Raw genomic sequence first — 15,330 nt, 5'->3', positions numbered from 1 at the left:
AGTAAGCAAGCACTTAGCAACAAATAAAGCAAAATAATGTATGACAGGAAAGTGTATGCTAGCAGCCGTGGTGGCTGACACCCCTCTCTCATCTCCCACTATCAAAGTGCGATAAAAGTCCTCAAACCCAGCCGGCCTAGACTCGGCTAAGCTCCCATCAGAAGGGATCAAGCATATATCACAAAATTCAGTAAGTGGTATTAGATGGTTTTCAGCATATAAATCGAAGCTCACTTCAGAAGGATTATTTCTAGGTAGGAAAGTAAAACTCTGAACAGAGATATTTGTGAGGATTTAGTGCTGGTCACACTCATCTGCGATGAAGTCGGTGAGGCCGGCATTAGCAACATATTGTGTGAACTCCTGAAGAATTCCAGCCTCTTCCAGGAACGGGGTGTGCGGCCATTCGCCCGGCCGTACCTTCGCCAACCTGCGAGGGTGGAGATCACTGTCAGAAGACTCCCCAATAACACCCTTGGACCTGCAGAATCAAGGCTTACTTATTAAGCATCTTCATAAATTTTTCAACAAGGAAGACGCCCCTTGGGTCTCTCTTATCTGGAGTACTTATTATGATGGTGTTGTACCCCAAGCCACGGTGTTATGCGTCTCCTTCTGGTGGAGGGACGTGTTCAAGCTGGCTGATTCTTACAGAGCAATCTCTTTAGCCACAGTGAATCAGGGAGATTCTGTTCTATTTTGGTTTGATAGTTGGATATTGAACAATTCAAACAGACCGCTTCGAGACCGTCTGCCTCACTTATTCTCCTTTGTCAAGGATGACAAGATCTCTGCCATGGATTTTTTGGATTCTGAGGATGTGACATCAATGTTTCACTTACCAATCTCGAACACAGCAGCTTCAGAACTTCAGCACCTCCTCCATTGGGTTACTATGTTGCAAAGAGATGCCACTGTACCTGATGTGTGGTCCTGGCCTTCAAAATCTGGTTATTCTGCTAAGAGCTTCTACACCATCATGCACTCACACCTCCCGACAATTACTCCTTCTGTTTGGCTTTGGAGATGTTCCTGCACGATGAAAATCAAGGTTTTTGGTTGGTTGCTCTTCTTTGATCATCTGAACACACGGGACCCACTTCTCAGAGACACTGGAGGACTGACCAAGATGACAATTTTTGTGTTCTTTGTACTACACGCCTGCATGAAGATAGGTTTCACCTTTTCTTCAATTGCAATTTCAGTCAACGGGTATGGTCTTATCTGCAGATTGACTGGATGGGGGGACAGGACTTAATCTCATGCCTTTTGCACGCCAAGAAGAATTTCCAGCACCCTTTCTTCTTTGAGGTTATGCTCACTGTGGCCTGGTGCATCTGGACTACCAGGAATGGGAAGATCTTCAGATCAGAGAAGGCTTCTTTTGGTGTGTGGAGGAGTAAAATTGTACATGATATCACCTTGTTGTATCATAGAGTGAGGGAGAGTGTTAAACCTGTATTCTTATCTTCGGTTAATAACCTCCCTTAGATTGTTGTACTTTGTAACATAGGTAAGTAGGTAAGCTTCTTTCTTTCTACCCAACTCTTTACTAGTTTGTAATTAGGTGGACCTCTCTTTATTTATTTGAATAAAAGACGGTTGAGTTGTTGCTTCACAGTAAATAGTAAAAAAACACCCTTGGAGTTCTTCTTAAAGCCAAACTTTCTAAAGATATTCATGTCCGTGTACAATTTTCTGAAAATAAAAATTTTGGGGTGACAAAAATTTGTCAACAAAACTTTATAAAATTGATAGCAACTACTCATGGAGATGCATAGAAGCCATAGCAAGCATTCAAACTACTTAGAACACTAAGAATTTAACATGCAAGCACGTCTATAGCAGCACCAAGAGTAGCTAACTATTCAAAATATAAACCACTAAAGAAAAAACTAATTGGACAAGCGGTGGAGTCACATACCAAGCAACAATTCCCCGAAACAGTTTCGGAAATGGAGCTTCGAGCAAAGAGATCGAAATCCGCGGGTTTGAGCTCAAGAACACGGGGCAGAGAGCAATGGAGAATTTTTTCTGGAGGTAAGTGATGATGTGGGATGAAGAGGTAAGTGAGGGGGCCCACTTGGGGACCACAACCCACCAGGGCGCGCCTGGGGGTCCTGGCGTGCCCAGGTGGGTTGTGCCCACCTGGTGCACCTCCCTTTGATATTTTTTGCACCAGAAATTCAGAAATATTTAGGAAAAAATCATATAAATTTTTTAGGGCATTCTGAGTACTTTTATTTTTGGGTCATTTTTTATTGCACGGGAAATTCAGAAAACAGACAAAACATGGCATTTTATTTTATTTAACTAACAAAAACAGAAAACAAAAGGTAAGGACAGAAGGTAGTGCTTACTAAATTCATCAACTTCATACCGTTCAAAAATGATCCATTAATAAGGTTGATCAGGTCTTATTAACAACCACTTTCAATTAGCATGAAACCGAAGAACTTTCGTAAATCACTAAGTTACGTCAATGGGGATATGCATTTCCCCAACAATAAGCATTTCATATTTTTTTTGACAGTAGGTAGAGGTATTTTAAAACTTCCAATAGTGATTCTCGGAGATTTTTCAATAACATTAATACCATTCACTTGGAATTGTTTCTTCGGGAAGTGCACCGTATGCTCATTACCATTGATATGAAAAGTGACCTTGCTTTTATTGCAATCAATAACAGCCCCTGCAGTATTCAAGAAGGGTCTACCAAGGATAATTGACATGTTGTCGTCCTCGGGCATCTCAAGTATAACAAAGTCAGTCAAAATTGTAACGTTAGCAACAACAACGGGCGCATCCTCACAGATACCGATAGGTATGGCAGTTGATTTGTCAGCCATTTGCAAAGATATTTCAGTAGGTGTGAGTTTATTCAAGTCAAGTCTTTTATATAAAGAGAAAGGCATAACACTAACAACAGCTCCTAAGTCACACAAAGCAGTTTTCACATAATTCTTTTTGATAGAGCAAGGTATAGTTGGTATTCCCGGATCTCCAAGTTTTTTAGGTGCTCCATCCTTAAAAGTATAATTAGCAAGCATAGTGGAGATTTCAGCTTCCGGTATTTTTCTCTTATTTGTGATGATGTCTTTCATATACTTTGCATAAGGAGGCATTTTCAAGATATCAGTCAAGCGAGTACGCAAAAAGACTGGCCCGGCTTCTCAGCAAAGCGTTCAAATTCTTCATCATCTTTCTTTTTAGTTGGCTTGGGTGGAAACGACATAGGTTTTTGAACCCACGGTTCTCTTTCTTTACCGTGTTTTCTAGCAACAAAGTCTCTTTTGTCATATCTTTTATTCTTAGCTTGTGGGTCATCAAGATCAACAGGTGGTTCTATCTCAACATCATTATCTGATTCTTTTTCATTGGGTTGAGAGTCTTCATGAACCTCATCATTATATTTTTCATTATCACTAGGTGAGTGTTCATTACAAGATTGAGTTTCAGCATCAGAGATAGAAGTTTTATTATCATTATCAGGAGGTTTTTCTATTTCAGGTTCACTAGAAGTATGCAAAGTCCTGTCATTTTGCTTCTTCTTTTTCTTTTTAGAAGGACTAGGTGCACTAGTGTTATTTCTTTGTCAGTCTTGTTCAATCTTTTTGGATGTCCCTCGGGGTAAAGTGGTTCCTGAGTCATTTTACCTCCTCTAGTTGCAACTCTAACAGCAAAGTCATGCATATTATTATTCATTTCATCAAGTAATTCTCTTTGAGATTTAGCAACTTGTTCTAATTGAGTTTGAACCATAGAAGCATGTTTTCCCACACCTCTAACATCATTTGATATTCTAAATAACAAGTCACTCAAGTGAGCAATCATATCAGAATTATATTTCAATTGTTTCATAACATTTGCATTGAAATGATCTTGTTTTCTAATATAGTTTTCAAACTCATAAATGCATTGACTAGGATGCATATTGTGAGGATTGTCATTATCATTGAACTTCATAAGAGAATTTACCTCTACTACCTTAGGAAATGGTGGTGTATTAAGCCCATGTATTTCTTCAATAGGAGGTAAATTTTTAACATTCTCAGCTTTAATACCTTTTTCCTTCATAGATTTCTTTGCCTCTTGCATATCTTCGGGACTGAGATATAATATACCCCTCTTCTTCGGAGTGGGTTTAGGCGGTGGTTCAGGAATAGTCCAATCATTTTTCTTAAGAGGATGATCAGGCAAAGCATACGTAACTGGCTGTAGGGGAACGCAACAGAAAACAAAAAAATTCCGACCTACGCACCAGCCCAGGACCACTATGGAGACTGCATACATGGTTTGATCTTTTTCGTTACTGACTCGTAGCACAGCGGGAAGTAGAGTTAATGACGATCGGCGGTGCAGATCCCCGCAGCTAGGATTTACAACCTCCCAACCACGAGGATGTATACCCTCATCTGCTCCTCAGACAGCCCTCCGGGAGGTGGTCGAACAGCCCCCCCCCCCCCCCGGACGGTGTCGCGGACAGCCCTTCGGGAGGACCTTCGAAACTCGAATGGTCACTCGGACAGCCCTTCGGGAGGACCTTCGAAACTCGGACGGTCACACGGACAGCCCTTCGGGAGGCACTCACGAACTAAGACCGAAACTACGATCTCTCTACAGAGTTGCACACATACGGTGTCATCTATCCGGCAGGGCTTCGCCGTCCAGAACTAGTTCCTGCCGGAACCCAGACAGCCTTACGGCTCTACGAAACTATTTCGCTGGGAGGGAGAGAGAAGCCAGATCATGCATGGCACTTGTATGTGAGAAAGAGTGAGTGTGGAGGGCTGCCCCTCCACCTCTATTTATAGGAAATCCCAAGGGGTAGGGTAGTTTAACACAAAAACCCAAAATGCACATGAATGAAGTCCTTCCTCAAGGACATAAGAGTGAAACCAAGGAACAAGAGGGGCTCCAAGGTGGAGCCCCAAGTGTGGCCGGCCACACCCCTTGCGGCCCCCCCATGAGGGCCTCCCAATCCATCCATGTCATCCCTAGATCTTTTGGGCAAAGTTCCAAAAGGTGGCTTTCCATAAAATATCCCAAAAAGCACTTTCACTATTCACGACGACATTTTTCAGCGTCCGTTCGAACTGAAAATATTTATGTGGGCTTAGAACATTTCCAGTACCCACCATAATAATTTTCAACGTGTTCTGGAACAATTCCAGTTTAGTGATTTTCATCTGCGAAAAGCATCTGAACCGGTTCCTGCAGCTCCGGAACATTTCCGGTTTTTATTTCTGAAAATTCCAAAAAAGTTTCCAGAATGATTCTGGCACCCTCCAAGAATTATCAGGCATGTGCCGAAACCATTTTGACTTAATGGCATACCCCGAAACAACTATTTCGGTTTCACCAAAACTCATCCGGTGACCTCTCTCTGCGGAACTTTTCCGCTGTCCGAAACTTTTCGGTGTCCGAAACTTTTTCGATGATTTTCTCTCAGACTCCCTGTCTAGTATTCAGCAGATAGATGACCCTTAAGCGTGTGACCCTATAGGTTCAGTGAAGTATAGACATGACCCGGAACCCCTTCCGATCAATGATCAACATCGGAGCCGTGGACACCCATATTGACCCCTGTACCCACACGAATGAATATTCGAGTGAACCTCTAGTTGCAGTGAGCTATTCCTGTTGCTTCGCGATATGTCACAAACACCCGAGGTGAGATTTGTTGCATCCCCATGGACGAACAATTTGTCCACCATGCAAGTTACCTCGTTACCGGTTTTGTTCTCTTTTCTTGTTTCCGTGTTCCGGCATCCCAGTGATCAAATCACACTGTGTCTGGCCAAACGGTGATGGATACCGTAATACCGAGAGGGCCCGAGAATATCTCTCCATCGTCGGAGGAGCAAATCCAAATCTTGAGCTATCAAGTTACTTGACACACTTTTCCATGAACCCGCAAGCCGCCGTAATAGCCACCCATTTACGGATGACGTTTAACAAACCCCAAAGTTCATGAAGCAAGCATGAACAAACTCGATACTCTCATGGTCTAAGGAATCATGCAAACGTTAACCATCTATGTGTTATGCACCATTAACTTGTGACGAATGAATCTCTTAGCATAACATCAATCCGGGTCGATTCAACACAAATGTTCTCTTAACATTGTGCCCTCAAAATTGATGGCATAGACATGCCCATGATCAGGAAAACAGAACCATCATGCAACACTTGAGCTAGTCTTAGAGGCCAGACTAGGAATACTTCTTACCGTTTATTATTCCACCCGTGCATATGAGTCTTCCTCCGAGCCTCGTGGATATTGCAGACTCGAGAATCATTGCAGTTATAGCATGGAACATAAACATAATTATGAACTCGGAGATAAATAATATCATTTATTATTGCCTCTAGGGCATATCTCCTACAGACTCCCACTTGCACTAGAGTCAGTAATCTAGTTAATGCTAATGCACTTTACACCTATGGCATATTGGTGTACAAAATGCTTCACATGTGGTATAGCCTGATGTCCATCGGATCTGACAATTTCAGCTCCGTGTGTATCTCTGCATATCCTCGCATTTTCATGCTTTCACAAAATTCATATTTTGTGTGGACTTGGCGTTGTATGTATGTGAATCATAGGTCGAACCTGGATTCCTCAGACTGAGTTATGGAGCAACTACCTGCAGTAGTGTCCCATTGACAAAAGCCATCTTGCAACCATACTAAGTTCATGAATGAACTATATGATTCAACATCTTCTTTTGTTGCTTCTAAAGCGTCAACATACTTAGTCATTTGTTATAGAATTCGCCACAGTATCCTGTTGGGAACAATTTCCAACTACCGTGCCACCATATTGTGTATTACACAAAACCCTTAACTTAAATCGAAAATCGCATGGAGAAAATATGAAGACTGTATCGATGTAACATTTTACAATGAACTCTTCATGATCTCCGCTTGCAAGAAAACATATCATCAGTACTTACTCTAGTACTCAATGACATCTTTCACTGTTGTCCCACGATCAGTACTTTGATCACTTTAGTATCCATACTCGCAACACCTTGGGAGTATCAGACATATCTAGTTGTTTTACATACCATGGAATACATGATTAGTCCAAAACACGAAGGTGTGTGGAATCTCCATCATGTATTTTACTCCTCAGTGTTTTGGGACACCGAGTCTTGTAAAAACTCTTTCCATGTGACTTAGTCAAGAATCACTCCTTGGCGTTTTAAATGCTAAATAGGTTTTAGCACCATGCCAATATGTATTCATTGCTTAGCCATATTAGGTAAATCTATCTCCATAGATCATCATGCCTAAAATTGAGGCTATTTAGCCTAAGCACTTCATCAAAAACAATTTCAAATGAAGTCCTAATTCATGTCAAGAAATTTATTTCCAATTAACAATGTGTCAAGCACACAAGGTTTTTAGAAATATTATTACGCTCCCACTTACTTTCTTGAATTACAAGCATCTTCGTTACCCATTGATGAAGTCAGAACCCATTGACCATTTCATCAAAGCACAAAGATTCCAACTCCATTTTGCTCTCTTCTGTCCATCGCTGGAACTCTGAAGTTTGCACCCTTACTAGCATCCTCTGGATAGACAAAATGCCTTGGACTGTAACACATGCAAGTCCTTGGTTTTCCATCAGATGGAAATCCTATTGTCATCCATGTTTCATATCTCATGATTGAAATATGTATTAATTGCTAGTTCAACCTGAACCGACTTTAAGCATCGCTACGATGAAAACAACCTTATTGTAGTCAACTCTTGAACTTGTTATTTCAACAAGTCGAGCTTTATGGATAATTTTTTTTTTATCTGTATCAGTTTAAAGTTCCATAAATATTCGTTAGACTCTAAGTCTTCCGAAAGGTGTATCAAGGTTTTAATCTTGAATCACTTATATGGAAACTAACTCGGGTTGTATTGGCGTTTAGCCAATTTCGGAGTCAGGGCCCATCAACGCTTCCTTGTGTATCGTAGGTATAATGTTGTCTAACAATAATATCTCGTTTGCGCACCTGAGAGGTTTGCACGAGCCTTGCCTACGTGGTTCAGCTGCAAGTTCGACCGAAGTTCATACATTTTATTGTAGAGACTTCCGTATCAGTCGCAGTAGGAAACTCTGGAATTACTTCCAAGGTCTCTTTCCTTTGATCTGATGACGAAGATATTGTTTATCTCGTCGAGTTGCACTATTCTCCCACTCACCTTTTTGAAAGAACCATTCTCTTTGAAAGCACACCGTTTCGCAGCAAAACTATTTGCCTCGGTATAGTGAGGGAGGAATACCCAACATTTTGGTATAACCTACAAAGTAGCACTTGTCTAATTTGGAATAGGTTTGTAACCTTTGACACAAGCCCCATATTCCAAATGTTAAGAAAAGATATAACATGGTTGGGCGTACCATACCATGGCTTCATTTCAACAGACCCGATGTAGCTCTTTTCAGTGTAAAAGCCGCGGTCTCTAAAGCATCACTTTAAAAGGGATAATGGCAAATTTATTTATGTCATCTTTGACCTTACCATGTCATAAATGGTTTGATTACATCTTCACAGACATTCCACTCATAGTGGTGCTCCGAAAGGTGTAAGTTATGAAACTCTTTTCACAACTCATCAGACATTCGCTAAACTTGTAACTCAGATATTCCTTTCTGCAATCAAATTGTAGAAACATAATTTCCTTGTTACAATAACTTCTACTTCATTTTTGAAAACCTTTCGAATGATTTCAAAAGATCCAGACTTACATCTCATCAAGCAAATATCCATATATCTACTTGAGTCATTTCTAAAGATATATAAATCCACTACTTGCAACAACATTTATTGAACTACACACATCAAAATGTATGATCACCAATAAGTTTGTTGCTCGTTCCTTATGGCCTGTGAACGGTATTTCAGTCACTTCACTTTTCGGAGGAAAGTTGCAAGTGTCAGATGATTCAAAATCAAACAACTTCAAAATCCATCATAATGAAATTTTTTCATGCGGGTTTCTCCAATGTGACCAAATGCAGTTCCACACATGTGTGGTATTCTCATAGTCTTGCGACATTTAGCGTCAGTGTTATGGATGTATCATTTTACCATCAATATTCATAACATACATCCCATCTTGGATGGAAGCATGGCCCTTCATGTTATTCATAATACTGAACAACAATTGTTCTTTTATGAACAACCCTTTTGCAATAAACATTATGCAATGGGCTAGAGTGTAAGAAACTCTAAAATGAATTATGAAAGTAAACCCAGAGGTATTGTATTATTATCAATATTCATAACATACATCTCATTCATAATGAAAGTATGGCCCTTGTGTTATTCATAACGTCGAACATAAAAAGTTCTCTTATGAACAACCTTCTTGCAAGATACCTTATGCAATGGGCTAGAGTTTGTAAAACTCTAAATGAATTATGAAAATAAATACAGATGGCAATACACCGATGGAAGGTATAGTAACATTTACTATGTTCCCTGTGTATACCTTAACCTCATTTCTGGCTAGTCTTTTTAGGCCATAGTAGCTCTTACATTGATTCGCAACAGAATGCAATCGAGCGGGTATCTTTGTGATTAACTCACAATACCCAAGAATTAGTGATTAACATGTTTAACCACAATTCCCAAGAACTATATCTTTGACCAGCCTACTATACATCAAAAACTTGTATGACATTCATACATGAGCTGGATATTCCAGTCATCTCTCTTTCTGCCTTTATACTTCTAACTGTTTAACTTTTAGTATTTCTCCTACTCGCAAAAGAAGCACCCAACTTAAGAGTGGCGTTAGCCCCGGACTTCCTAGGCGTGTAAGTCATACTAACACCCTTTGGACACTTCCTTTCTCTTTAAGTTGTTGTTTTATTCACCTTCCATTATATGACAGGCGTTCTTCTGGATCCCTTTCCCGACAGTTAAATGCATAGTAAACACTTTTACTAATACTTGCAAACAAACATTGCTTTGTTTGTATCTGAAAATAATTTTCAATTCCATGAATATAATATAACTATCCCAACTTTCAAAGTTTGGGTTTCATGGAAGCAAACATATTCCACTTGACCGTAACAGAATTCTAGCTTTTGGATCGAAGGACGAGAGTCACATGATCCATAGCATTAGCGGGAGGATACGGAAAGCATGCGATAGGGCAAAATCCTTCTCGGCACTTTTGAGGACAATCCTCACATTACGTTACCAAACGTAAAGTTTTAACCAGATATTTAACAGCTATTCAATTTTAACAGGGAAGGTGGAAACACGAGCCATTATTCTACAACTATTTTGCAAGAAACACTTAGACAGTGTTCATAATTAATTGCACTGAGAATTAAACATGTTAATTCAACAGTGCACTCCCACTCAAATCAATATCTCTCATAATTGATTGAGTGATTCAAGATCCATATCTCTATTCGATGCCATTGACGGGTTCATCACTGATGACACGAATTTCAATCGGTAGGCCAACTTGCCGATCACATCTCTATGTGATTCTTGTTCATCTTTCGATGGGCGTGTTCCGAGCTCAGGACTCTCCTGCCTGAACGTCAAAGACAACCAAGTGATCTTGTTGCGAGGTCTGACCTCACCCGCCTCATTCCTCTCGATTCATTCGTGCTCATGTGTACATGGCGCACCCCGAAAAGATACGAATTTCAGAAGGTGCTACACTTGTGTGAACACTAACTACTTTGATATTTTAAGTGAGAGATCACACTAATAAAAAGCGACTACCGCGCAATCAAGAAGGGTGCATCATAAGGGATAAACATCTCAGGCAATTCATAATAGCATGATATGGTATAGCCCTTCCTGACGGAGAAGTATTTCATTTCTTCGTCTTCGGCATTCGCGTCGGTGTTCACCTTCACGAAGATTTCCACCACCCTGTTGATGCACCAGATAATATTGTTATCTCTATAGCTAATAAAATAAGTGCATTACTTAAGGTTGACACGCAGGTCATTAAAGTGACAATCATATGGCTCCAGCCATCATGCCGAATCATGACACGCAGGTCATGTTAATTACATCATATAGTCATCTCATACATAATCAAATTGAATATGAGCATTGCTATACCACATCACATGCATATCCTGCAAAACCAAGTTAGACGCCTCTAATCGGTTTATGCAAAAATTTATTTTTCATGGCTTCTAAGGTTTGGACTTAAACCGCAGCTACCAACGTTTTATCATCAAGTATGATTATTCAAGTTGCTAGATTAACATCTCGGGGTGTATGAAACACGAGAAAACTAAATCTCGAGCCCCATACTAAACTTCGTCATACGCATGACCCCTGTGCAGATCATATCTGCAATGCCCTTTCATCTGCGAATTTCATCTTTCTTTTGACTACGGCAGAACCCAAAGAACTGATAGCACTTCCATGATCAATCAGGATCACGGATTGCCAGAACTTTGTCAAATTCCACCATGCTGTCTCGAGATTGAGCAAACGCAAATTCTAGGGAAGCAACAAGAATGTCGGGTAACAGATTTCATCCGTCACCCGCATAAATAATTTTCAGCAATAGATCTCATCTACTACCTAATTATATTATGCAATACCCATACATCACTATGTATTCTAGATCGCAACCTGCATCTACGCATAGCACGGCTCATGATGCCACTGTAGGGGAACGCGACAGAATACAAAAAATTTCCGACCTACGCACCAGCCCAGGACCACTATGGAGTCTGCATACATGGTTTGATCTTTTTCGTTACCGACTCGTAGCGCAGCGGAAAGTAGAGTCGATGATGATCGGTGGTGCAGATCCCCGCAGCTAGGATTTATAACCTCCCAACCGCGAGGATATATACCCTCATCTGCTCCTCAGACAGCCCTCCGGGAGGTGGTCGAACAGCCCCCCGGACGGTGTCGCGGACAGTCCTTCGGGAGGACCTTCGAAACTTGAACGGTCACACAGACGGCCCTTCGGGAGGCACTCACGAACTAAGACCGAAACTACGATCTCTCTACAGAGTTGCACACATATGGTGTCATCTATCCGGCAGGGCTTCGCCGTCCAGAACTAGTTCCTGCCGGAACCCAGACAGCCTTACGGCTCTACGAAACTATTTCGCTGGGAGGGAGAGAGAAGCCAGATCATGCATGGCACTTGTATGTGAGAAAGAGTGAGTGTGGAGGGCTGCCCCTCCACCTCTATTTATAGGAAATCCCAAGGGGTAGGGTAGTTTAACACAAAAACCCAAAATGCACATGAATGAAGTCCTTCCTCAAGGACATAAGAGTGAAACCAAGGAACAAGAGGGGCTCCAAGGTGGAGCCCCAAGTGTGGCCGGCCACACCCCTTGGGGGGCCCATGAGGGCCTCCCAATCCATCCATGTCATCCCTAGATCTTTTGGGCAAAGCCCCAAAAGGTGGCTTTCCATAAAATATCCCAAAAAACACAATCACTATTCACGACGACATTTTTCAGCGTCCGTTCGAACTGAAAATATTTATGTGGGCTTAGAACATTTCCAGTACCCACCATAATAATTTTCAACGTGTTCTGGAACAATTCCAGTTTAGTGATTTTCATCTGCGAAAAGCATCTGAACCGGTTCCTGCAGCTCCGGAACATTTCCGGATTTTATTTCTGAAAATTCCAAAAAGTTTCCAGAATGATTCTGGCACCCTCCAAGAATTATCAGGCATGTGCCGAAACCATTTTGACTTAATGGCATACCCCGAAACAACTATTTCGGTTTCACCGAAACTCATCCGGTGACCTCTCTCTGCGGAACTTTTCCGCTGTCCGAAACTTTTCGGTGTCCGAAACTTTTTCGATGATTTTCTCTCAGACTCCCTGTCTAGTATTCAGCAGATAGATGACCCTTAAGCATGTGACCCTATAGGTTCGGTGAAGTATAGACATGACCCGGAACCCCTTCCGATCAATGATCAACATCGAAGCTGTGGACACCCATATTGACCCCTATACCCACACGAATGAATATTCGAGTGAACCTCCAGTTGCAGTGAGCTATTCCTGTTGCTTCGCGATATGTCACAAACACCCGAGATGAGATTTGTTGCATCCCCATGGATGAACAATTTGTCCACCATGCAAGTTACCTCGTTACCGGTTTTGTTCTCTTTTCTCGTTTCCGTGTTCCGGCATCCCAGTGATCAAATCACACTGTGTCTGGCCAGACGGTGATGGATACCGTAATACCGAGAGGGCCCGAGAATATCTCTCCATCGTTGGAGGAGCAAATCCCCATCTTGAGCTATCAAGTTACTTGACACACTTTTCCATGAACCCGCAAGCCGCCGTAATAGCCACCCATTTACGGATGACGTTTAACAAACCCCAAAGTTCATGAAGCAAGCATGAAGAAACTCGATACTCTCATGGTCTAAGGAATCATGCAAACGTTAACCATCTCTGTGTTATGCACCATTAACTTGCACTAGTAAAAAAAGACACATCCGTGACATTTTGGGCCGAACGAAAAAAAATTCTGTCATACATATGACACTTCTATGACGATAATTGTGACAAAACCTGGTATCATCATAGATGTGGTGGGCTCCTACTTCTATGATAAAAAATCATGACAGAAAATGGGCTTTTCGTCCTGGGCGGGCCAGAGACGCAGCTGCATGACATTCTTTGGGCCGTCCATGACGGAAAAAACCGTGGTAGAAGCGAGGGGGAGGAAAATTTCGGGGAGTTCCCGGTTACGGTGGGAGGTTGGGGGCCGAGCGATGCGCGTTTCTCTCGTACACGTACGCGCGTGTGTGCGAGGCGTTGGCTCTAACTGAACCCGAGCGAGGCGTTGGGCTCTAACTGAACCCGAGCGATTGCACTGCAGGCTACGCGTTACTGAACCCGAGCGATCGATCGATGGCTGTTAACTAAACCCGATCGAGCGATTCCTTCGCTACTGCTGCTAACTGAAGCCGCTCGATGCTGCCTCTGGGATGAACAGTGAGCGTTGCGGGGGGTTTGGATGAATAGTGAGCGGTGGCGTTGCCTCTGGATGAACAGGACCCCGTGGTGTGGTGGAGGGCTGGATGAACAGTAGACAGTGGAGGGGTCCCGTGGAGGGGTGGTTGAACAGGACCCCGTGGTGTGGAGGGCTCGATGAACAGTAGACGGTGGAGGGGTGCCCGTGGAGGGGTGGTTGAACAGTAGCCGGTGGAGTAGCGCGCGGTGGAGGCTGGATGAACAGGAGCCCGTGGAGGCTGGAGGAGGTCGACGGTAGCCCGTGGAGGCTGGAGGAGGTCGATGGTGGAGATGAACAGTATCCCGTGGAGTCCCGTTTTGCGGTACGCCACACCCCTCCCGATGAACAGGACCCCCGTTTCGACCGTAGGAGGTCCGTTTCGTCGGTTTTGCGGTACGCCACCCCCTCCCGATCAACAGGACCCCCGTTTCGACCGTAGGAGGTCCATTTCGTTCGTTTTGCGGTATGCCACACCCCTCCCGATCAACAGGACCCCCGTTTCGACCGTAGGAGGTTCGTTTCGTCCGTTTTGTGGTACGCCACACCCCTCCCGATCAACAGGACCCCCGTTTCAACCGTAGGAGGTCCGTTTCCTCCGTTTTGCGGTACGCCACACCCCTCCCGATCAACAGGACCCCGTTCCGAACGTAGGAGGTCCGTTTCCTCCGTTTTGCGGTACGCCAGGCCTTGTTTCCATCGCCTGTTCCGTCCAAGCCCTCCCAATGAACACGACCACGCATTCCGTTCCGACCCAGCCGGTTGGCTCCCACTCGTTCCGTTGCCTCCCGATGAACACGACGCATTCCGTTGCCTCCCCATGAACACGACGCATTCCGTTGCCTCCCCATGAACACGACGCATTCCGTTGCCTCCCCATGAACACGACGACGACGTTGTTTCTCCGTTCCGACCCAGCCATGTACACGAGCCCTGGCCGTACGTATGCGCGAGTAGGCGTTCGAGACCCCGCCCATATGTACACATACGTGGCCGTATTTTCTTTCTTGCACCCTGGCCACTGTACGTACGTGTACATGCTACGTGCGCGCCTCTACTACGACACGTGCGCGCCTCTACATCGACCAGTATGTACGTACACGTTCGCGACCAGAATGACAACGCTACGTACGCTTCGACCAGGTGGGTCCCGACTGTCAGGCACTTCCTTGCTTGCGAAGATGTAGCTGGTGGGTCCCAGCAGTCAGGGGGCGAATCATTTTTTTTGCCCGGACGCACTTCCTTGCGTGCGAAGATGTAGCCGGTGGGTCCCAGCAGTCAAGGGGGCGAATCGTTTTTTTTTTGCCCGGACGCACTTCCTTGCGTGCGAAGGTGT

Source organism: Aegilops tauschii, chromosome 1, assembly GCF_002575655.3.
Source record: "Aegilops tauschii subsp. strangulata cultivar AL8/78 chromosome 1, Aet v6.0, whole genome shotgun sequence".
Lineage (NCBI taxonomy): Eukaryota > Viridiplantae > Streptophyta > Magnoliopsida > Poales > Poaceae > Aegilops > Aegilops tauschii.
Note: the sequence above shows the minus strand (reverse complement) of the source record.